Source organism: Akebia trifoliata, chromosome 6 (genome assembly GCF_017979445.1).
Source record: "Akebia trifoliata isolate Shusen 1 chromosome 6, ASM1797944v1, whole genome shotgun sequence".
In the NCBI taxonomy this organism is placed as follows: domain Eukaryota; kingdom Viridiplantae; phylum Streptophyta; class Magnoliopsida; order Ranunculales; family Lardizabalaceae; genus Akebia; species Akebia trifoliata.
In genome coordinates this window covers 16,931,279-16,955,653 of record NC_141380.1, presented here as the reverse complement: position 1 = coordinate 16,955,653, position 24,375 = coordinate 16,931,279, and the positions used below count along the sequence as shown (strand labels likewise).

The 24,375-nt window shown below is 34.6% G+C and overlaps 1 pseudogene across 1 annotated transcript; it reads left to right on the top strand.

Annotated features, from left to right (window-relative positions):
• Positions 1-2,107: 2,107 nt before the first annotated feature.
• Positions 2,108-6,334, top strand: LOC147400336 (14-3-3-like protein B; annotated as a pseudogene). The gene is made up of 5 exons (XR_015179303.1): positions 2,108-2,353; positions 2,474-2,638; positions 2,729-2,816; positions 3,917-4,158; positions 4,852-6,334. The product of XR_015179303.1 is annotated as a 14-3-3-like protein B (transcript).
• The last annotated feature ends 18,041 nt before the right edge of the window (positions 6,335-24,375 follow it).

The window sequence follows — 24,375 nt, the reverse complement described above, 5'->3', positions numbered from 1 at the left end:
ATCTCCGAGATACGTAGATCGGACCCCCATCCTCTATTTAGCGGACGGCCGGGTATAGGCAATTTCACCATCTACCTTCATACTAGGTATTACTTCATGAATTCTAAGCTTGGAGCCTATGCCTTGGTGACCCTCCCTAGTTTTGATGAAGTATGGTATATAGATCCCTCAATCATCTTTAAGGATTGGGAGTTTGAGGCTAATTTCGCGAAAGAGGGGTATCGAGTCCCTGAAATGTTCCAAAGTAGATATTTCAACCTTCTTTGAGGATTCATCCTAGGAGTCTAACAGTAACTAACCATGCTTTCTATTGATTTTTTCAGAGGTTTCTACTCAAATTGCTATTGAGGTCAAAAAGGAACAACGGGACGTGGAGAAAAGTAAGGAGAAAATGAAGAAAAGAAAAGTTGAGAAGGCAGCTCGGCTTTAGAAGACTACCCCTCTTGCACCCCTTTTTCACCTTGTTGGGTAGGATTTTGAGTGCTCTACCCTTCCATCCGAGTCTTTTTCAAATCCATCTTTGTTCACTAATTCCCTACTCATCCAATCTCTTTCTCTAGCTCGTACCATCAATCCCAAAACAGCGTCACCCCATATTTCCTACCATTGGCTTTTAGTAAGTATAATCACCTCCCTTCCGTTAAATCCCAATCCTCTTCTTCTAGGAGACATGAACATCAATTTGGATGATTTTTCCGTCTGAAAGCACCTTGACAATTTTTATGAATATAATAAAAAGTATCTAATGAATATATTTGGGGGACTTTTAGGGAATGGGGAGGAAATCTTTGGGAGTGCTAAATTGAATATGAGGGAGGTGTTATGGGGGTACTGAGTCAAATGTAGAAGAGGTGTAATGGGGGTTACTAAGTCAAATATAGGAAATGTGTTATGGGGCTACTAAGTCAAAAGTAGGAGAGGTGCTATGGGGTTGCTAAATCGGAGGTAGAAGAGGTGTTATGGGCTATTAAACCATAATGAAAAAGTAGGTATATTATGTTGCTAAGCGAAAAAAGAGGTCTATGGGACTGTTAGACCGAAGGTATAAGAGGTGTGTAAGGTGATAATAGTGGTTCTATTGGAAGTTAATGGAGGTTCTGTTGGGAAAGAAGAAAAAAAAAGGAAAAGGGCGGGGGGGAGGGCTGTTGCTGAGGCGTGAATGGAGAAGGGAATACTAAAGTGGCTCAAAGGAGGTGAGTCTCTTCTTCCTACTTTTCATATTCTCTTCTCTATTCTTTTTTTTTCCATTTTAGATTTTTTCTCCTTTTTGCACTTTTGTCTTATCTATGTTTTTCAATTTTTTTTTCTTTTTTCCTTTTCCATAGTTGTTCCTGTTTAGGGGGACATTCATGGTTGCATAAAAGAAACATAGTAGATGAGGGAGGTTAGGCTGTTGGGAAAGAAATGAAGATGACGAGGGAGGTTCGGCTGTTGGGAAAGAAGAGGAAGTCCGAGTAAGTTTTTTTTTTTTTCTTTAGAAACCCCCATCCTTGTTGCATCGTGTCCCCCTTTATTTAGGGTTTTCTTTATTCTTTTTCCTTTTCTTTCAATCTTTGGCTGAACTTTCCATATATTTTTTTTTATTCTCTAATTTCCTTAGGAATTTCTGAGAGAGACGTGCATGGGTAGCTTTTTGAAATGATAAAGACCATGATCATGCGTTTTTCATGATTTAAGTTGTTATGATGGATGAACCATTAAGGGATTTTCAGGTTAGATATTTTGTTGATGATTATCGGTTTGCGAAATGATTCAGACTTTAAATTTGGATTTGTTGATTGGTTTGATCATCGAGATTTATTGATTAAAAGTCTGAATTAATGTTGATGAATAAAAAAGGTCTTGATCGACTTTAATTTTGCATTGATTGGTTAAATCCACAATCGGATAATGATTAATGCTTGAGGATTATATTAATTCACTACAAAAAAATTGACAAATAGGAACAAACCTTTAAAACGGTATTAAGCCATTTTACTTTCTAAAAACCGTTTTAATTGGTATTTTAAACGTCCAAACACTCCGTTTCTTTCTAGTCGAATTTGGAACGAACCTCACTCTCTCTCTCTCTCGCTCTTGCTCTCGCTCGATCTCATCTCTCTCTCTCTCTCTCTCTCTCACAGTTGCTTCCTCGATCGACCTCTCATATCTCTCTCACAGTTGCTTCCTCGATCGACCTCTCATCTCTCTCTCTCATTCGCTCCCGTGATCGACCTCTCAGTTTCTTTCTCAGTCGCTTTCTCAGTCTCTCCCTCGATCGATCTTATATCCCCCTCGATTATGGCTTTATCTAAAGAACGCAATAGCTTCGTTTACGTCATTAAACTCGCAGAATTGGCAAAGTGATACGATGGTTAGGGTTTTTTTTTAATTTTCTTCTGTGGACCTCGAATGTCAATTCGATTAGGTTAGGGTTTGAATAATTTGACGCATTAGTAGGTTTTAATTCTATTTGTTTCTTTGTTTTTGGCAGAAATGGTGGATTCGATGAAGAAAGTTGTGAATCTCAATGTCGAATTAACTATAGAAGAGCAGAATCTTCTCTCTGTAGGGTAAAAGAGCGTAATTGAAGCACGAAGAGCTTCATGGAGGATCCTTCAGCTACTGCTGGAGAATCCTCTATTTTTTACTTTAAGATGTGAGGGATTTTTGTGTGTCGGATTGTTTTTGTTATGATTTTGTGGATTTTTTCAGGCTTTTTAGTGTTTGGAAATTTGCTTGGTTGCAGGAAAGGGGACTACTATCGTTATCTCGCAGAGTTTAAGATTGGTATTGAGAAGAAAGAGGCTGTTGATCAATCACTGAAAGCGTATGAGGTAATTTTGCTTTTTATTTTTTATTTTTATAAATGTTAAATTAGAACTATTTCTGATGATCAATCACTGAATGTGTTTGAGGTATTTTTTTTTATTTTGCTTTCTTTATGAATGTTAAATTAGAACTATTTCCAATGGAGATAACAGAACATTTTTAATTGCCTAATCTGCATTTATTTGGGCTTGAAATCATACTTTGGATTTGAATATCCCAAGAAGTCTAGAAATTCATGTGTTTAGTTCTGAAATAGTTCGGTTATTCAGTCGAAGTTTGTATTGGAACTTGGGATGAGTCACAAATGGTTAATGAAATCAAGTTGACAAAAATCTGTGATTTTTTTGTTGTTGAAAAGATAGATATTTATTTTAATAGTTGTCGATTAAATCATGGATTTTCAACAAATTGCAAAGTTTTTGAAAAGTATTTTTTCTTCAAAAAAATCACGATTAATCGTGATTTATTAAAACAATCTCATATTATTCTTATTTTTAGTATTTTTAAGTATTTTTTTTATTATTTAATATATGAAATACAATTTTTATTTTTATTTTTATTTATATATATTTTTTATACATTTTTATACTTAAAAACATATTTTTATTTTTAAATTTATTCAATGTTTTCTTGACTCTATTGATTTTTACCGAATTTTTCCAAAACTTTCTCTTGCCGAATTATTCTTGAACCCCGACTTTCTCATTGTGAATGTGATATCATGTTTTGATTGGATCTGTTCGTTTTTGTACATCATATTTTTGTGGCACCATCCTCTTAATCAATTTGTGGGTCTTCAGTCTCAATTGGGGTTATATTATGTTAACTTTAGGTATGGGGTCGTATAGAGCTGCTTTATATCATTTAGCACTCATGCCTATTCGAAAGCAATTATTATTTTTAGGATCCGGATCAATTATTCCTTCAATTAGAAACCATTGTTGGTGATTGTCTTCTTGAAGCCACAAAATTTTAACTTGTGTGCATCTTGCATGTTAGATGGAACATTGCATGTGATTTGACTTGTTAAACAATGAAAATATAAGATAAGATTGCGTACCACATACTCCTTTTTTGCTTATCTGTTCATGCTAACTGTCTGCAGATGGCCTCTAGTACAACAGAGGGTGTGGTCACTTGATGGAGTGTCACTTGCCTCCCACGTAAAACCCACCATGGCTTGCGTAAGGTAGCTTGCATTGGAGCTTGGCATCCAGCCAGGGTTTCTTTCACAGTTGCCCAGGCTGAGCAGAATGGGTACCATCATCGGACGGAGATGAACAAGAAGATTTACAAGCTTGGGAAGGCTGGACAAGAGTCTCATACTTCCATTACTGAGTTTGATAGGTGAGGCAAATTTTCTTTTGTAGTCTTTGTCCTTGTATCTCTAAATATATTTTCGAAAACCATTAATGGATTTTGATATTTTTTTGTGTGACCCATATAGGTGCAACACATGCTCTGTATACTCTTGTTACTACCTAAATCTCATTAATATCATTGATATTTTATATATATATATATATGCTAGCATTTTTTTATTCTGGATTTGTTTTTTGGAAGCAAAGACATTACATCTGACTTCTTAGTTATTGACCTTAAGTTGGCTTGAGAAATTAGGATTGCGGTATTTGTTGCACCCAGTGAAGCTGTGACATGGCCTGGATGCGTCATGGACAAGGTATTCACACTTTGAAAGAGTGTTGCATGTGGAAATGTAGAGTAGAATTGGCAGTGCTTGCTTACATGGCTCACTTATACATTTTGGTTTGTTTTGCTCCCGATTATTTTCATTTTGCTTGAAGTACTTCTCTAGGCTCTTAATTCTTGTCGTGACCATATGCATCTTGCTCACAGAGACTCCGAAGACCCTATTTATTTTGGTTTTTGTTTTACATTGTTTCATCAATTATTTTGATTTTGTTCTCTTCATTAGTTATTTGGGTCTCATAGTTACACCTAAAAAGCATCTCTTTCTTAGTTATTTTGTTCCTCAAGAATGATTAATCGTGAGTGAGTGTTATGTTGTTCCATTTGCAGGCATGGAGAGAAAGCAATTGTGGCGACTAACCAAGAACCTGGAATGGGCCCAAGAGGTTATGCTTTGATTTGTGGATATACAAACTACCATAGATTACTAGAGTCATCCTTAGCATATTTGAAGAAAAGAGAGGTACCAATGCCCATCTTAGATTATTTTCCTTATATTTATTTCAAACCATAAATTTGAACTATGTTAATTTACATGCACAAAAGTGTTAGTTTTAGAAATGAATGTACATTAATGGCTACTTTAGAAGTTTAGATCCTTTCTGTTTTTTGGATATGGTTTGTGGTCAAACTGAGCATGATACAATATTTGCTTATCAGTTTTTTTTATTTTAATTAAATTAAATTTGAAGTGATTTTTCATGCACCTATGACAATGGGCCTCCTCTAAAATACTGAAATATGAGATTAGAGCTTTTTGGGACCGAGTCCTTCGTTTTCACTGTTGAATTTGAATTTTAAATTTTGGGAGTTAGGTGGATAAGGGTTCTCTTTCTCTGTTTACTTCTAGGAAAAGAAGACCATCTTGGTATGAATGGCCTTCAAGCTAAGATTCCACCAATGACATCTATGGTTAGTTTATTATCTAAATTTGTTACAATATTGTGTGAGTCTTTTAGTTTATAAAAATTTACAGAGTTGGAAAGAGAAATATAGAATAGTAAATGGTCAATTTGGCAAAGTAGCTAATGATGTAGTTATCTAATGGCAACACTTGGAAGTGTCAGCTCCCTCCTAGCTGCCATTGAAAGATAAACAAGTTGCCATATTTTCAGATGTTCTGAACCATGCATCGATAATTGATGGTATCCGTCTTGCTGAGAGGCAACATCAAGTACAGACCTTTGTGTATAGGCACTTTGACATGGTCCACCTTCATACTTTGTTGTAAGTTTCTTGTTATAAAATTGTATCCTATCTGTTTTTTTGTTCCACACAACATTCTCACATCCCATGGAATTGCATTTGTGATTTGGCAGATCATGCTGCACACTAAAGATGGAAGTTGTCGTGAGTGATAAGTAAGTCTATACATTACAAAAAGAAAAAAAAAGAAAAATATCATTTGTTCGTGCAATTTTACTAGAGAAGCTGTTCTTAGGTTTAAAATTCCACCATGTTCCGAATGTTTAGGTGGAACATTGAATGTTAGGGAATGTTTTGGAATTTTGAGTCATGATCATTTTGATTTGTCTCCTGACCAAAACATGATCTCTAAACAAGGTTTGTGATCAACAATATCAAAGAGAAGGAAAATAGATAACTACTGTTGTGGTGTGTCCACCACAACAGCGCCGCCCACTCTCTTTGGTAAACCTCTCAAGTCAAGCACTTCAATTTTTGAAATATTCTGAATTTTGATGGCATTTGATATTTTGGGTCCAGATCTTGTTTATGGTTTCAAGGGCAGTTATAGATTATTGGCGTGGTTCTATTTGTGTGTGGTTTTATGTACTACTTGCAATGTGAATTGGTTATTGAAAGCGCCCTCAATCTGTGGGGTGCGCGGATCCGCTTTTGACTCTTGAGGTTTGGGAGTCGCCACCTAGTTATTTTGGTCTAGGAACCAGACTGACTCTAACATGGATAAAAAGAACTAATCTACCACAAAAAATATTAATTCGGGGATCATGTTACGGGGTTGGAAGGTGTTAGGCACCAACCCCGCCCGGCCAAAGCCGGTCTCTACTAACTTCCCAAATATATCACATTGCTAAAAACCTAGATAAAAATAAAAAAATTACATACCTTTCCGATAGCAAGGATTTTGTTCCCTCAGATCTGACAAAAAGAGCTCCTTGTACTGTACTTCCTTGCTTCGTTCTGTCTCCGGATTTGACTTTGGATCTCCTAGATCAAGGTATCTCATTGTTTTTGGATCTGAACTCTTCAAGTTTGTTGTGGATTTGGGGGTGTTTTTGGAGGGATTTTAGGTATTTTCTAGACTAAAATTGAAGGAGGGATGTTAGGTAAGGAGTTGGGGCTCCAAAACTAGGGTTTATGGGGGACTAGGGGAGCTTCTAGACCTACTTCTCTTAGGGTTTATGATTTGATACGAAAATAAGGTGTGAGCACCTCTATTTATAGAATTTTTTTAAGGTTGATTTGGATAGAGTTAGTGTTTAATTAGAGATCTTTTAATTAGAGTTGTGTTTTAGTTAAAATTGTTTTAGGTAGAATTGTGTTTTAATTAGAATTATTTTAGGTAGAATTGTTTTTAAGTTAGAACTCTATTAGATAGAGTTATTATTTAATTAGAATTCTATTATGACTTTTGGTCTTATTTGATTGACTTTTAATGTTTTGACTTTAGTCTTAATTGATTGACTTTTAATATTTTGACTTCAGTCTTGCTTAATTGACTTTAATTTTGACTTTAGTCTCACTTGATTGACTTTAATACTTTGACTACAGTCTTGCTTGATTGACTTTAAATTTTGGAGAACCCCCTTCCATTATTTCTTTAATTCTTTGGACCCCCAAATGGAGGGGTCCTTAAAGAAATATCCCACGAACCCTCAACAATTTTACCCGAAAGTCCGATTGATCGATTTTTTAGGTTCAAATTTTAAATTAATTTCATCAATGTTTCACTTTAATTATTTAATATTTTATTTATTAATTTCAAATTTTTTAATTATGAAAATTATGAAATTACCGTTTTGCCCCCAGAGAAGACTTTTCACGTTTCAAGTCGGTTTTTAATGTTCTAGGATGTTTTAGAATCGGTTTTTCGTAAGGAATTCAATGAGAATGTTGGTTTGTGTCATTTATGAAAATTTTTATGTGAAATGATTGTGAATTTTATGAGGGGCATTTTTGAAATTTTGTCAAATTCTGTTAAAATTGGTGAAATGATTTATTTGGTTCCGATTTGTTTTTTTATGTGTTCGAGAGAGTTTTCCTAAGCGTAACGTAGGCTCTAGGGTTGTTTTGAGGTTAGGGGTATTTTGATAATTTGGTAATTTTTTAGTGATTTTTATCGTGAAGTTTCTTTTTGGTCTGTAAGATGATGATTTCTATGTTTCTGGGGTCGTATTTTCCTAGCGTAGCGTGGTTTCTAAGGTTTTGTCAATTCGAGATACCTCATCCGGATTTCTGAAACACATCTGGTAACAAAATAAAGCAATGGAATACACATCCATCATTGGGAATCATTGCAATCGGATTGACGAGTTGATTAATCAGGCGAGTGCAAAAATGGGGTGTCTACAGATGCCCCTCTTTGGCAGAGGGTTGAAGCAAACTAGATAGCAAATCTATTTTGGTAGATAGTGCGATATCTGAATGCCAAAGCTAGTGACAGTTCATTTTGTAGTCTTATTTAGCAATTCGTCGGGGTGTTCGGATCCTTGAGGGTAAAGCTCTCCCCGAATTAAAAGATTGTCAGGTCCTTGAGCGAGAGCTCTCACTGACAGTATCAGATCCTTGAATTTTAGAGAATTCTCCCTGACTAAAAAGTGCAAGTGTGTACATTGTGTGAAATTGAGTAAAATCTGAGTAAAACAAAACTCGAGAAAATTTGAATGATATTTGAGACAAATCTGAGCAAAAGTTGGGAGAAAGTTAAATGTCCTACTCTACCTACTCTAGGTGAAAGAGTAATAAATTTATATTTTTTTTAGAGTCTTATTCTACCTACTCAGAGTGAAAGAGTAATGCATTAAATTTTTTTTGGGAAGTTCTACTCTACCTACTCGGAGTGAAAGAGTAATGAACTAAGCTTTTTAGAAGTCCTACTCTACCTGCCCAGGGTGAAAGAGTAATGAACTAATTTTTTAGGAGTACTACTCTACCTGCCCAGGGTGAAAGAGTAATGAACTAATTTTTTTTGTGGAAAGTTCTACTCTACTCTACCTACTCGGAGTGAAAGAGTAATGAACTAAATTTTTTTTGGGAAGTTCTACTCTACCTACCCAGAGTGAAAGAGTAATGAACTAAGCTTTTTAGAAGTCCTACTCTACCTGCCCAGGGTGAAAGAGTAATGAACTAATTTTTTTTGGGAAGTTCTACTCTACCTACTCGGAGTGAAAGAGTAATGAACCAAGCTTTTTGAGAGTCCTACTCTACCTGCCCAGGGTGAAAGAGTAATGAACTAATTATTTTGGGAAGTTCTACTCTACCTATTCGGAGTGAAAGAGTAATGAACTAATTGTTTTGGGAATCCTACTCTACCTGCCTAGGGTGAAAGAGTAATGAATTAATTATTTTGGGAAGTTCTACTCTACCTACTCGGAGTGAAAGAGTAATGAACTAATTGTTTTGGGAGTCCTACTCTACCTGCCCAGGGTGAAAGAGTAATGAACTAATTTTTTTTGGAAGTTCTACTCTACCTACTCGGAGTGAAAGAGTAATGAACTAATTTTTTTTTTGGAAGTTCTACTCTACCTACTCAAAGTGAAAGAGTATGAACTAATTTTTTCTAGGAAGTTCTACTCTACCTACTCGGAGTGAAAGAGTAATGAACTAATTTTTTTCTTTTTTAGGAAGTTCAATTTTACCTGCCCAGGGTGCAAGAATAATGAACTAAGCTTTGAGGGAACAAATGGGGGATTAACCTCGCATTTGACTTTTTTTTTTAATAAAAAGTTGGATTTTATGAAGGTCTGGTAAATATTTTAACTCTCTTTGAATCTGAGGAGTTTTCAAAATTGCTATCAAGAGGGTAACCTTTAATGCAAAGTTAACCTTATCCTTTGGGGTTGAAATTGACCAGGCATCAGAACAAAAATGCCCCTAGTTTGACAAGGAACATTGCACTAGGGATAATTGAATATAATTTGAAAATAAATGCCCCTAGTGTAAGGGGGGAAACTGTACTCTTTAGAAAAAAGGAAGTGCCCTTGTTATGAAAGTTTGAAATCCTTGATTACCGCAAGCGCAATAAAGGTTTAACTTTTAATTTTGACTTTTTATGTTGAAGATTTTGAGTCAGGCTCAAAGACATTGGAACAAAATATTTCTTTCTGAAATTCATCATAGAATTTGTTCTTTCTCCCCGTCGGTTCGCTTAGGGACATGAAATTCTTCAGATCAATCATAGATGAGATACTTGTATCCACTGAGTCTATATTTGGTTCAAACTGGGTATTGAAATTTGATCATTCGGACTTCTGATATTTCGGCTCGGACTACCTTTTCAGCTTCTCAACTCAACGGAGATTTTCTTTTATTTTTTGATAGCTCTAAGTTTTGCCTAGATTGCCTATCCAGGTTTTCAATTTAACGAGCACGCTCTAGCTTTTGCCTAGATCACCTTTTTAGGTTTTCGATCTAGCGAGCTTACAATTTTTTCTTTTTTCCTTGCTTTGATTGTTGCCAAGGTCATCCTTTCAGATCTTCAACCTTGCGAGCTTACCTTAATTTTTGCCTAAGCCGTCCTTTTTGGGTTTTCAACTTAGCAGATTTTTTTCTTCTTCTTCCCTTCTGAACTTCTGGAGTTGCTGTCTGATCATGCTTTGCTATCTTCCTTGACTTCTCGCACGGTACTTAGGAGGACTTTCATGGGTAAGCTTAGGACTAGGTATAAAAAGAAAGGGATTTTGAGGCTCAAAAACCCAAATGCCCCTTGTGTGACATTTCCTTTTAAATTATTTTCTTTTTCCTTGAATTTTCTTCCCCACTTTGACAATTTTTTTCTTTTGAATTTTTTTTTTTTTAGATTTTTTCTTTGTCGGGGAATCTATTTTTATTTTTTTGATGTGGTCGGGCCTGAAGTAACTTCTCAGGTTGCCTACGTACCCCAGAATTTTGGGATCAGACCAAAACGTAGTTCGAATATTTTTCCCTCCCTTAGGTTGGTGATCGGGCTAAGAAAAAAGAAGGCATAATTTTTTTCTTTTTGAAAAGGCTGCGAAAGGGTTGAGAAAGGATATATTGAACTGGGTAATAAGAGAATTGATTCGGCCAAAGATGGCCTCCTTAAATGTAGTACCGTTTGATTTGGTCAAGGTTGGTTGATTCTGGTAATTCGATTCCATCATGATCTTGAAGTCTAACAGTTTTTCCAGATAATATTTCCTTGATGATTGAATCTCTCCAATTGAGTTCAAACTTTCTATGATCGAGAAGAATACTCAAAAATTTTTTTGGGTAGTCTGATGCTTAGATCTTTGACTTATAAGTGATGAACTTTGACTTTCTTGTCAAACATGCAAGTGACTCCTCTCCATTGACAGACCCAATCTGTTTCTAACAATTAACTTCTATCAAGACCTTGAGATACATGATTTTCCCTTTTAACCGGTAAGATTGCTTCCATATCATACTAGAGTGACTCTAGTAAAAGACTATAATGAAGTGTAATATGTCCATAATGCGAATGGTAACTTTTCTGGCCAATCCCGGTGTGATATGTGATTGACACATTTTCACGATGATTGTCTAGAGATTTTTACTGGCTGCTTCAACTATTCCATCGATTTTAAAATTCCAGCACTGATACATTTTATAATCCCTTCTCTGACTATGTTAGTCAATTCTGGTTTGTATTTGTGGTGTTTCTCATAGGATGGGTATATATTTCATGTTGAACAACACTCCAAATTTAACTGACATATCCTCATAGGACCATGTAAGCAAGTCTTTTGAATTTTTTGAATAAATTCATCATCTCTTTGTGATCTTCTAGGGATAAGTTAGTTCCAATATGAATTTCTTGGGAATTATTTTTGTTCCGAGGTCAATGACCTTTAGTTCCTCGAGCAAGACATTTATCTTCTCATTCAAGAGGGGGTTCCTTATTAGAGGAATTTCTCTTTGAAGCCAGTTATTAGTTAACTTGTTAATGCGCTCAAGGTATTCAAAAATTTTCTTTATTCAATTAAATTTAGATGGGACGACTGACACCATTGCAGACTCAACAAACTAACTTGACTAGAACAAAATAAGAAATAAAAAGACAGATTTGATTACTAACTTGATAGAAAGAACCGAACTTAAGACTCATAAACAACTAAAGACAATTACCCACAACGGGTTTGATTACAGACTGAGAATTCGAGAAACTATTTTCAAGCGGTTAGACTGAGTTTTCTTCTTCAGATTCTTTGCATTCTTCAGACTTACTTCTTCTCTCTTGGCCAAGACTGCATTTGGTGGTGAAAACCTCATTAGGGACCGTCACTTTGGTAAAAGGAGGACTAGGAGGTTTATGATTGACTGATCGGATGAGAAGGATTGGGTCAAACAAGAGTTGAGTATTGGATACCATGTTCAAAGTCTGAGGAGGTTGGTAACTGGGTAGAGGGTTGGTAGTAACATTCGGTTGCTCAGGGGCAGGGACAGTAATTTTTTTGGCATCGATGAGGTCTTGAACTGTATGACGAAGAGCGACACAACGATCAGTAAGATGACCGGGATTTTGGTGAAACTCACAAAATAGGTTGGGATTGTGAGAAGTGGGGAGTGGATTTGGTAAAGGTCGAGGTTGGAGAGGTGCAATGAGCCCTTTACTTAATAGTTTTTGAAGGACAATGCTCAAAGGCATCCCAAGATTGGTGAATTTCCTACGCGATCGAGGTTGATTAGGGTTAACTTGGTTACTAGGCAAGATAGTAGATTGGACGGGTGTAGTAGACGTATTGGCTACATAGGCGTGATCAGTACTAGACTTAGAATTGGTAAAAGGCTTTTTGAACTTGTTGTCAGAAGGATTGGAAAGGATTCCGGAAGCGAAAGCATCTTCCAATTGACTACCAGCTTGCAATAGAGACTCGAATGTAGGAAGGTATTGGGAAACTAGATGTCGGGCATACCCTTGCGAGAGGTTTTTTAAGATAATAGCCACTTGTTCTTTTTCTGAAGGTCTATCCCACATTTGTGCAGCCTTGGCCCTCCAGCGACCAATGAAATTAGTGAATGTCTCCCCATTTTTCTGTTTAGTTGCTTCCAAATCCCTTCTTGAGGTCTCAATCTCAGTACTGTATTTATACTGATGCCAGAAGGCCTTTGACATGTTTTCCCATGTACCCACAGTAACTGGATCTTGAGACATTAACCAACGTAGTGCTGATCCCGATAGAGTTCTTTGGAACAACAATGTCATTTGTTCGTCGCTGAGCCCCATAGTGCGCATGTTGGTAACATACACCTTAAGATGTGTTTTTGCACACCCTGTCCCACTGAACTTGTCCATTTCAGGCATCACAAACTTCTCTGGCAAATGGATTCTAGGGATGCGATTTAAAGTCTCAATGCCTGCTGCAATTTCATCAATACCCTTTATACTTTTCATCGTTGACTCCAATTGAGACATTCTATTAGATAATGTCGGATTCTCATCAACATACTCTTCATCTCCGTTGAACTCGAAGACTTCACGTGGACGTTTTTCTTCAACCTTTTTCCCCTTTAGGTCATCTAGGGGAATTCCCGTTGATTCCGAGGTCTGTTCTAATATTTCCACTTTGTCTTTTATATTGCTGATATCATTGGCAAAGGTTGCCAAGATCTTACGGATCTCTGTGAGCTCAGATTCTGAAGCCATCTCTGCTTGTTGACTTGGTACTGTGGTTCTTTCTAACCGACTGGACTTACGACTCCAACTAGGAGGTGGACGCTTGAGTTTGGGTGCAATGATAATCCTATATGACCCCATCAAAGGTAGATTTAGTCAATTTCGGTATTAACCCCTTGATAACATTTTTAAGAATCCTGAGATTTTATTGAATATATCATTTGTAAATCATTTTTCCTTCATTCTCTTTTCTTCTAGAAAACATTTTTTTTTTTGAAAAATCTTGTTCTTATGGAAAACACTTTTTCTGGAAAATATATATATATTTTTTAGAGAACATTTCTTCTAGAAAATGCTTTCCTTTTGTAAACCATTTCTCTTCTTTAAAAATGGGTTGAAACCCGAATTTAGAAAAGAATTTGATTTCCATTTTGATCTAAATGGCCCGACCCATCATGATTATTGGATCGAGATGGACTGGGTCATTATAAATTATTGCAAAAAATGGATTCTTTATTGGGTCTGTGCACCCATTTTAATTTTCAAAAAGAAAATTTTTTATCCTTGAGGACAACCATACATTCTTGATCTCATCATTCACATCACTCACATACATTCATCAATCACATGCATTCATTCAATAAACAACGCGGGAACACCCACGATAAGTTCGAGTCGTGACGTACTGGGAAGGTTTTTAGACTCTAAGCTTACTACGTGCAATGCATTTTTATCTGGCCACCCTTGTCCAATCACACCTATATACCTTTCGATACGTGGTGACTTGGTTTGATATACCGTATAGGTGATAATCTAAAACCTCAATTCACTTCTCTGAAGTCAAAAACAGCCAGTTTGATCTCCAGTTGAGAGGTGGCGCACAATGCTGAGCAAGGGCCCACTTAAATACCTCTCATCTAGAATAGACGTAGTCTATCCCCCTCGTACAGTAGGGTACAACGGGGTAAGATCTTGCTTAGGCATCGGTTTTGACCAAGAAGTGCAATTGATATACTTAGACTATCTTTTATACCTACGGGTACGAGTCAAGAGTTGTAGCTTTCATAAATGGTTTGGCATCCCACGAGGGGACCGACCACGTACTAGTACTACGTTGATAATCGGGACATGTGACTGTGTGGCTTACAATAGGTCAAAGGCTCAGGTCGCTCCAGCCTGGGTGCATCAACATACTTCTCAGAATCACCTGATCAGATGGTATTGATGCCCCCAGTTTGATATACCCTAAGATACGTGACTGGAGTTGTGGGTTTCATGAATGACGTCACATCTCCGAAGAGACCGGGCCACGCACTAGTGCCACGTTGGCTAAATGGGACGTGTAAGTGAGTAAAATAGTAAACGTGCATATGGTGTGTGCAAAACAGGGTGGGGTGTGCCCGGGACCTTTTTCAAACAAATGGGCCCATGGATCCAATCAAACCAATCATACATTTAATCAAAATCAAAATCATTCAAATCATATGAATATTCAATTAAGATCACATCATTCCCATCACATAAGCACATTAACATTACGATCAACATCAATCATGTCAAGCAAGATCATGGTAAATTAATCAATAAATATGGCATATGATAATGATCAAACAAACATTGCAATAGGCATAATTTTTATAATTTTTAAGGTCCAATCAATGATCACTTTTGGGTGATCCAAAATAAATCGAGATTCCAATAGGTGTTACATTGATGATAGAATGACAATGGTTGAGATGAGCTCACTCTCAAGAACATTAATTGTGCCAACATTAGATAAATTCAGATTTTCTGTGAATTAGGAAAATACAATCTGAACTTGCATCGATGATATCTAAGGCTCTCGATAACGAAATCGAGTGAACTCAAGTTCTAAATTAATCTACTCGATGAGATCTACATTTTATTAATAGGTGTCCAGACTTAGTTCTCACCAGAATGTTCTATAAAAACGTTTTAACGTTGCTGTCCCAACTTTCATTCAGAAATAATTCCAAATTTACAGATTGAACTTGCATCGATGATATCTAAAGCTTTCGATAACGAAATTGAGTGAACTCAGATTCTAAATTAATCTACTCGACGAGATCTATGTTTTATTAATAGGCGCCCAGACTTAATTCTTATTAGAATATTCTCTAAAAAAGTTTTAACATTGCTATCCCAACTTTCATTCAAAAATAATTCCAGATTTACAGATTGAACTTGCATCGATGATATCTAAGGCTTCCGATAACGAAATTAAGTGAACTCAGATTCTAAATTAATCTACTCAACGAGATCTATGTTTTATTAAAAGGCTCACAGACTTAATTCTCACTAGAATATTCTCTAAAAACGTTTTAATATTTCTATCCAACCTTCATCATTCCATCATTTTCATAGGTCAATTAGAATCTTTCATTATTTAGGGGTCATTAAAAAGTGATCCTTAATTGGAAAAAAAAATGCAATACCCAAAATCATCTACAATCAAGACAAAAAATAAATAAACAGAAAAAATAAATAAAATAAATCCAACTAAATAATAAAAAAAATCTAGGTCATCTTGGCAATGCTCCCATACTTGGGGTTTTTTAAGTTTGATCCTCAATAGTCCCCAGCGGAGTCGCCACTGAAAGCGCCCTCGATCCGCGGGGTGCGCGGATCCGCTTTTGACTCTTGAGGTTTGGGAGTCGCCACCTAGTTATTGTGGTCTAGGAACTAGACTGACTCTAACATGGATAAAAAGAACTAATCTTCCACAAAAAATCTGAATTCGGGGATCATGTTACGGGGTTGGAAGGTGTTAGGTACCAACCCCGCCCGGCCAAAGCCGGTCTCTACTAACTTCCCAAATATATCACATTGCTAAAAACCTATATAAAAATAAAAAAATTACATACCTTTCCGATAGCAAGGATTTTGTTCCCTTAGATCTGACAAAAATAGCTCCTTGTACTATACTCCCTTGCTTCGTTTTGTCTTCGGATTTGACTTCGGATCTCCTAGATCAAGGTATCCCCTTGTTTTTGGATCTGAATTCTTCAAGTTTGTTGCGGATTTGGGGGTGTTTTTGGAGGGATTTTAGGTGTTTTCTAGACTAAAATTGAAGGAGGGATGTTAGGTAAGGAGTTGGGGCTCCAAAACTAGGGTTTATGGGGGGCTAGGGGAGCTTCTAGACCTACTTCTCTTAGGGTTTATGATTTGATACGAAAATAGGGTGTGAGCACCTCTATTTATAGAATTTTTTTAAGGTTGATTTGGATAGAGTTAGTGTTTAATTAGAGATCTTTTAATTAGAGTTGTGTTTTAGTTAAAATTGTTTTAGGTAGAATTGTGTTTTAATTAGAATTGTTTTAGGTAGAATTGTTTTTAAGTTAGAACTCTATTAGATAGAGTTATTATTTAATTAGAATTCTATTATGACTTTTGGTCTTATTTGATTGACTTTTAATGTTTTGACTTTAGTCTTAATTGATTGACTTTTAATATTTTGACTTCAGTCTTGCTTAATTGACTTTAGTTTTGACTTTAGTCTCAATCAAACAATATGTAATGGATGCAAATGTCTACATAGATCGAACCTATATTTACAACTAGATAGTTGAAGGTTGTGCTGTTTGGTTTTCCTTTTTGACCATTTTTCAAGTAATATAATTGGATCTGCCTAATTGGATTAGGCTTCCTTGAAGCTTAATGTTCACTATTTTCGCACTTTTTTTAATTGCAGATGCTTGGTACTATTGAGGAATTGGAAGCTGCAATTTAAGATAAGGAGTACTTGTTTCAAACACTCTTTTGAAGGTGCGAAAGCTCATCGTGAGAGTATGCAATGTGGTGACACGAAAAAATTCTTTTATTGGTAGTTGCGGGCATTGTGGGGATCTTAAAGAAGATAAGGAGGGATGGAAGTGATGGCATTGCTTCCTTATAAGCACTTGTGCTTGTGTAATGATTGTGAATGATTTATCGATGGATTGTAATTTTGGATTTGTAAATTATGACTCATTGCAACTCTTTTTGTGTATAAATTAATGTGATAGAGAACCTCGATGTTCTCTATTTGAATCTATTTTAACCGTGGGTAATAGGCAAGTAGCAATAATAGTAATAATAATAATAAAAATAATAATAATAATAATAATAATAATAATAATAATTTTAGATATCAATTTATAACAATTTTAGATATCGGTTTATAACCGATGTCTAAAGTCTCAAACGTAGGGCATCAGTTCTATAAAATCCAATGTCTCAAATCTTTTTGCGTTGTTGTGTGCTGTTATATAAAGACGCAGATTAGGAAGGGTTTTAAGCCGTTCCAAATTCTGAGATCAGGAGCGGTTTTTAATCGTTCCAAATCATGAAATATAGAACGGCTTTCAGCCGTTTAACCTCATTAACGACGCCTCGATTAAAGAAGGTCCGCTAGCCGTTTCATAGTGGCTTAGGAACAGTAATAAACCGTTCCTAATTGCCATATTTGTTGTAGTGATTGGCTTAATTGAGATTTCTTAGATTAAAAAAAAGTCACATTGGTATATTGGAGGTTTTATAATGATCAATGGTTAAATTTGATGGTCGATTAGATTTTAAAGATCGATTAGGTGATTTTGATTTTTTATTAGTTTGCGGATAATGAATCATTTAAAGAAATACTATTAGCACCCCACCTTTGCTTAATTTGACATTTTATTTTTAAATTGTGGTGTATTACATAAAATAATAGATTTTTATCGATGAGGACTCAATACCTAATTTCGAATTAAATTTTGATTGTAAGATTTAAATATTTGACTTAATATTTCAATTATTAGAATTTGATTATTTCACATGTTTAGAGATTGTCATTTCATGTGGCGAAATTTGTCATTTTATGTGATGGAACCTATGATTTTATATGAAAATTAGTTATTTCATGTGATAAAATTTGTTATTTTATATGATAAATTTTTATTATTTTATGTGATGATGGGTGTCATTTCACGTAGATGGAAATTGTCATTTTATGTGAAAATGTGTTGTTTTTATGTCCCTAAGCATCATAAGTCTCTAAATTTTATCGATTTGCGTGAATGTTGATGAAAGACTTAATTTTATTTTGGAATCTAATTTTTCTAATGGAAAGAGGTTTTTAACTATAAGTCGAATGTTAAGGGTATTTATGTCATTTTGTTAGTTTGTGTGAATTTCGACATGAGGCTTCTTTTGGTCACAATGTGATTATTTTTAAATCTTGAGGTCCTATTTTTCTGGTATTAAGAAATTTCTAAGTTATCAAAATATGTGATGATCCTAAATGTATATACTTATTAAATCGAATGAAGAGTATGATGATCTTAAGCGTGCGTAACTTCAACATCGAGTATGCCGAGAAAGAGAAAGATAAAATCGTATAGACTAGGGAGGGATTGAAAAAGATTGGGAAACGGTCTCTCATAAGCTTTCGACTTCTTCGCATATTCTACGCTCAACATTAGGAATTCATAACCATCAAGTGATGGATTGTTTGATTAGACAGATGCAAAATGAGATGTCTACAGATGCCTCTCTTTGGCCGAGGATGGGACCAAACTAGATGACAATCCTATTTTGATCGATAATACGACATGTGAATGCCAAAGCGAGTGATAGTTCATTTTACAACTTGATTTGACAATTCATAGGGGCATCCGGATTTTTAATGATAAAATTCTTCCTAGACTAAAAGTTGTTAGGTCCTCAAGCGTGAGTTCTCATTGACGATGAGGGTCTTATATCCTTAGATTTTGATAATTCTTTTTGACTAATGCAAAAGTGCATGTGTGTATGATGGTGTAATGCTTTTGGAGCATTTTATCGAATCCTTGAGAATAAACTTTTTTTGATTTGAAAAGTGTCAAGTCCTAAAGATCTTCTCTCACTGACAAAAATGATGAAAATTGAGGTGCACATATGCAGTGAAAATAATTATATGATATTGAATTTGAATTTGTTAAAGTCACATATGGGTGGGTTGCGACATAAAATCACGATATTGTCGGACTTGGGTGATACAATCATGGTATTTTCAGGTTGGAGAAATGGTTAGAGCCTCGGTATTTTTGGGCTTGAGAAATGGTTAAAGCCTTGATATTTTTGGGCTCGAGATGGTATAATCACGGTATTTTTGGACTTAGGATTGAAGTCTCAGTATTTTCAGGCTCAGGATTGAAATAGTCACGGTATTTTTGGGCTTAGGATTTAAGGAGTTGAGATATTTTCAAATTCAAAATTCAAACCTTAGTATTTTCGGGCTCAAAATTGAAGGAGTCATGGTATTTTTGAACTCGAGAGTGAAGCCTCATATTTTTGGGCTTAGGATTGAAAGAGTCACGATATTGATAGACTAGTGATTGATAGATTGGGCCTTTATTATTGGCTTATCAACTTTTGCTGTCAGATTCTGCGACTAAAAACAGTTGTTAGAAACAACTATAAAAAGTTGAAACATTGAAAAGTTTGTTTGATAGAGTTTTTTAAAAGTGTTGTGTTGTTTCCCAAAATTTAGTAATTATTGTTTGATACAACTGTTGGATTCTATTATATTTTGATAAAATGACCAGAATACCCTTGATATTGATAATGTACCTAGAATGCATCAAATTTTATAATTCTATCAAAATTTTGGCAGCATCTCCTCTTAAAAATAAACATGAAATTTTCCTGATAAAGAAAATACTTGCATAATACATAATCCAACATCCACATAACATCCCATATACATAACATATCCATATAACATCTTATTTATGTTCTGACATCATTTAAACATAAAGATACAAAATTCCTAAAAAAAACTAACATTATATACCTCTAACTACCCATCCTACCACTCGGTTGCATCTAATGTGCTGGTGTTGGGATCATAAGCCACGTCAATATTCGAGCAAATCTTATTCCAACGTCCTTAAATGCCTTTTTATCTATCCCACTTTTTCTTCATTTGTCCTTTGTCATAGTAAACTCCAATTTTTTTTTAAACTCCCTCATTAGGATTCCATAGGCAATTTTGTGAAGAACTTAATGTGGTCTTCTTCCTTTCTTAACTAATTTATAGTATATCTTGACCCAAACTTTAAGTTGTTTGAGTGTCCAATATGCTTTCGCACCCTTTGAATTGTTATCCTCCATCTGACAAAGGTACAAAATGACTCTAAAAACACCATTAAATTCTATTTAAGAATCAATTACATAAAAATAGATTGAGAACATTTATCTTTAAGGAAATTAACCAACAAATTCAAAATTTTAATCGATCAAACCAAAATAAATCACCAAATTTCACTTGTATTCTCAAACCGAATAAATAATCAAATTTCAAAATTTTCAATCAATCGAACCAACATTAATACACATTAAATCAAATATTGGTGGTTCATTTAAGTTTTTGATAAGTGGGTCAACAAATTTCAAATTCTTTCATCAATAAAACCAAGATTAATACACATTAAACCAAATATTGGTGGTTCATTTAAGTTTTTGATAAGTGTACCAACAAATTTCAGATTTTTTCATCACTCAAACTAAAATAAACCACAAAATTTCATATTTTTTTATCAATCAAATTAAAATTTTCAGATTTTTTTCATTAATCAAACTAAAATTTTCACATTTTTTGTTAATCAAACTGTAATCAACCACCAAATTTCAGAAATTTCAAAATTTTTCATCAATTAAACTAAAATAGATTAACAAATTTTAGCTTTCATACACAAGAAACCATTGAAGAAGAACATAACTAAAATAAACCAACAAATTTTAAATTTTAGATTTCATACACAAGAAACCACCACCATATTTCATTGACAAATAAATAATTGAAAAAGAACATACTTATAGTTCGGCAGTTGATTGAAGTTGACAATGGTTGCTGTAATCGATCCAAGGTATGAATCTAATAGGAAATACAATTTTTAAAGTTTTGAAGAGGAACATACAGTTAGGGTGCTTAAATCAACATACCTAATACTTTGAATGGAAAAATATATTAGGGTTCTTCAAATACAATTAAGATGCATCTTACCATAGTTCGATACTTAATTGGAGTTGACGACGATATTTGTTACCATCGATCTAAGGTATGAATCGAATGCGAACAAATCTAGTAGTGTTTTGATAAAAAGAGATGAGGAATGAGTTTGATCGAGGAGGGTGATATAAGATATGGGATACCCAATATATTTTCATTCTTTGTTTGAAGGTTATTTTTGTCAATTTACATGAATCATTTTTACGGTGTTTGCTTCTCCTACAAACGCATATTTTGAAAGCGCCTAATACCCACTTGACCAAACCATGTTTTAAAAAGATGAAATTTTACCCGTTTTTTTGTTTGTTTGTAACAAATGGTAATCATGACGTAGAAGTGTGTTTTGAACCCACCAAAAGTACAAAAATGCGATTTGAAAGCGGAAACAAACTCCACCATAGTTTTTAGCTAGGTTGCTTTTTTTGATTTTCAACCTAGCGGGCTTTGAATTTTATTTTTACGGGTCTTGATTTTTTTTAAGTCACCTTGTTATGGTTATGCCCTAACTTTTGTCTAAATCATCCTTCTGAATTTTCAACTTAGGTTCTTTGCAACTTAACCAAATCAATTAGCATTCAAGATGACTTATAGGTGGGCTAAAGTCAAGGTTTAGAAGGAAAGGGTGTATGGCTCAATTTCCCAAAATGCCCCTAGTCAGGTATTATATTTTTCCTATCAATTCTCTTGATTATCTTTTTTTTTATAATGCACCTAGTTTGACATTCTTGTTATTTTTTTAAATATTTTAATAGGAGATTTTCTTTTGAATGACACTTTTATTGAGAGAATTATTTTTATTCTTTTATATGACTAGAAGTAATTTCTCAAGTTGCCTACGTACCCCCATTTTTTTTCTTTTGGGATTAGGTCAAACATAGTTCAAACAAAATTACCCTACTAAGGTTGGTTAGTGTGGTTAATAAAGAAGAGACTATTGATTTTACATAGGCTGCAAAGGGTTGATGAAAGTTTTTTTTTTCTTAGTAAGAGAAGAAGATGGTTAGGCCAAAAAGGGTCTCCTTTGGTGAAATACCACTTGATTTGGTCAAGGTTCTGAAAAATTGATATCTTGATTGCTTTGTCGAGTAATGTCTCTTTTTGAAAACGAATGTCAATACCTCAAGAGGGTCTTTAATCTTTAATGTTTAAAGACATGGGCAATACTTTTTTTGTGAAATTAAGTATGATAAAGTTACATTTCTTTCACAAGTTGAGTTCTTTATATTTGATTTTGAATTATTCAACACTTGAGAACTTCGAAAAATATTTTTCTTTTTTATGAATGAAAACTTTCTTTCTAGAGTAAGAAGTATGATGATTCATTTTTTCAAATATAAGTCTTGACATCTTCTTTGGTGACTTCAACTGCATCATTCTTGACTGATAACTTTGACTTTGTGAATCATATCTAATTTCATGTCTCGATCTAACTAGTATTTGGGTGTAGCTAGGTCCTATTTTAGACAATACAATGCTTACACATGATATATCCTCATAAAACTATGTGAAAATACTATTGAATTTCTCAAGTAAGTTTATTATTTTCTTATGTTCCTTTGGGGACAAGGTAGTAGTACCAAATTGTACTTATTAAGTGTATTATTTAATTCCAATATTTATCAAGTTCAGCTATTGAGCTTTGATCCCTTCATCATATTAGATTTTATGCTCAAATCATTATTACGCGTATGATAACTAGAAGATTCCTTTATTTTGTTGGAATTAAAAAAAATATAGACTGATAGACTTAGTTAAAGCTTGTAGATTAATAAGGACTAACATGACTAAGATGACTGACTGAATTTAGTTACCGACTCAACTAAATTGAGACTAAAAAGAACTTATAGATGCTTGACTACAAGGATGGGAAATCATTCTGAATGGATGGACATAATACTGGGGTTTATTCCACTTCGGATATACTCATGATGAACGACTTGAACTCATCTGCTTTTACCACCATTCATGTTCTAATTCGAGCATGTTAGATGCTGAATTACCCATCACTTCAACAAATGTCTTGTCTGTTAACACTGTCACTGTCATGGGGTAGATGGACTTATTTCAATGGAGTGAAGATAAACCATTAAGAACGATTAAGTGAATGAAGGAAATTGGGTCAACCGACTCGAGTTTGGATAAGGAGATTAGGGTTAAAACAAGTAGAAGTTGATTTTGACAAGTAAGCAAAGGATTGGTGGTAACATTAGGCATGGAAAAGGAAGAATTGAACAATTATAAAAGAACAAATTCGAGAAAAATCTAGGAGGGAGTCTGAGAAAGAATCTGAGGAAAAATAAATAAAAAATAAGAAAATCTGAGAAAAATTTGAGTAAAATATGAGAAAATTTTTAGCAAAATCTAAGAAAAGTTTGAGAAACATATAAGAAAAGCATGAGTAAAATCTACTATGTATGAACTATTCATTGAGCAAAAATAATGTGAGATTAAAAATGCTTCCATTTTTTTTAAAGAATTGAATTTAATGAATTTCAAGCTAACATCTTAACTTCCTTTGAACTTCAAGGGTTTTCAAAAGTTGTTATCAAGAGGGTAACCTTTAATTCAGGGTCAACCTTATCCTTCGGGATTAACTAAGCTCTTGAGACAAGAGTGCCCCTAGTTTGAGAGGGGATGTGGCACTGAGGATAACTGAACATCATTTGAAAAAGAAGGCCCTAGTATAAAGGGGAAAAGAGAGACATTACTTCCAAAAGGTGGACGCCCCTTATTTTAAAAATTAGGAATCTTTGATTACCACAAGTGCAATAAAAGTTTTAACTTTTAATTTCAACCTTAATATTGAAGATCATGAGTCAGGCCAAAAATTTTAACCAAATATTTACTTCTGAGATTCATCTTGGAAGTCATTTTTTCATTTTTAGTTCACTTAGGAAAGTTAAATTTTCAGATTAAACATGGACATGATATTTGTGACTTCTGAGGATAAGTCAGGTATTAATTGTGTGATGATAAAGTCGATAGAGCTTGGTCGTTTGAATTTCTGACGTTTTAGTTCGAATTG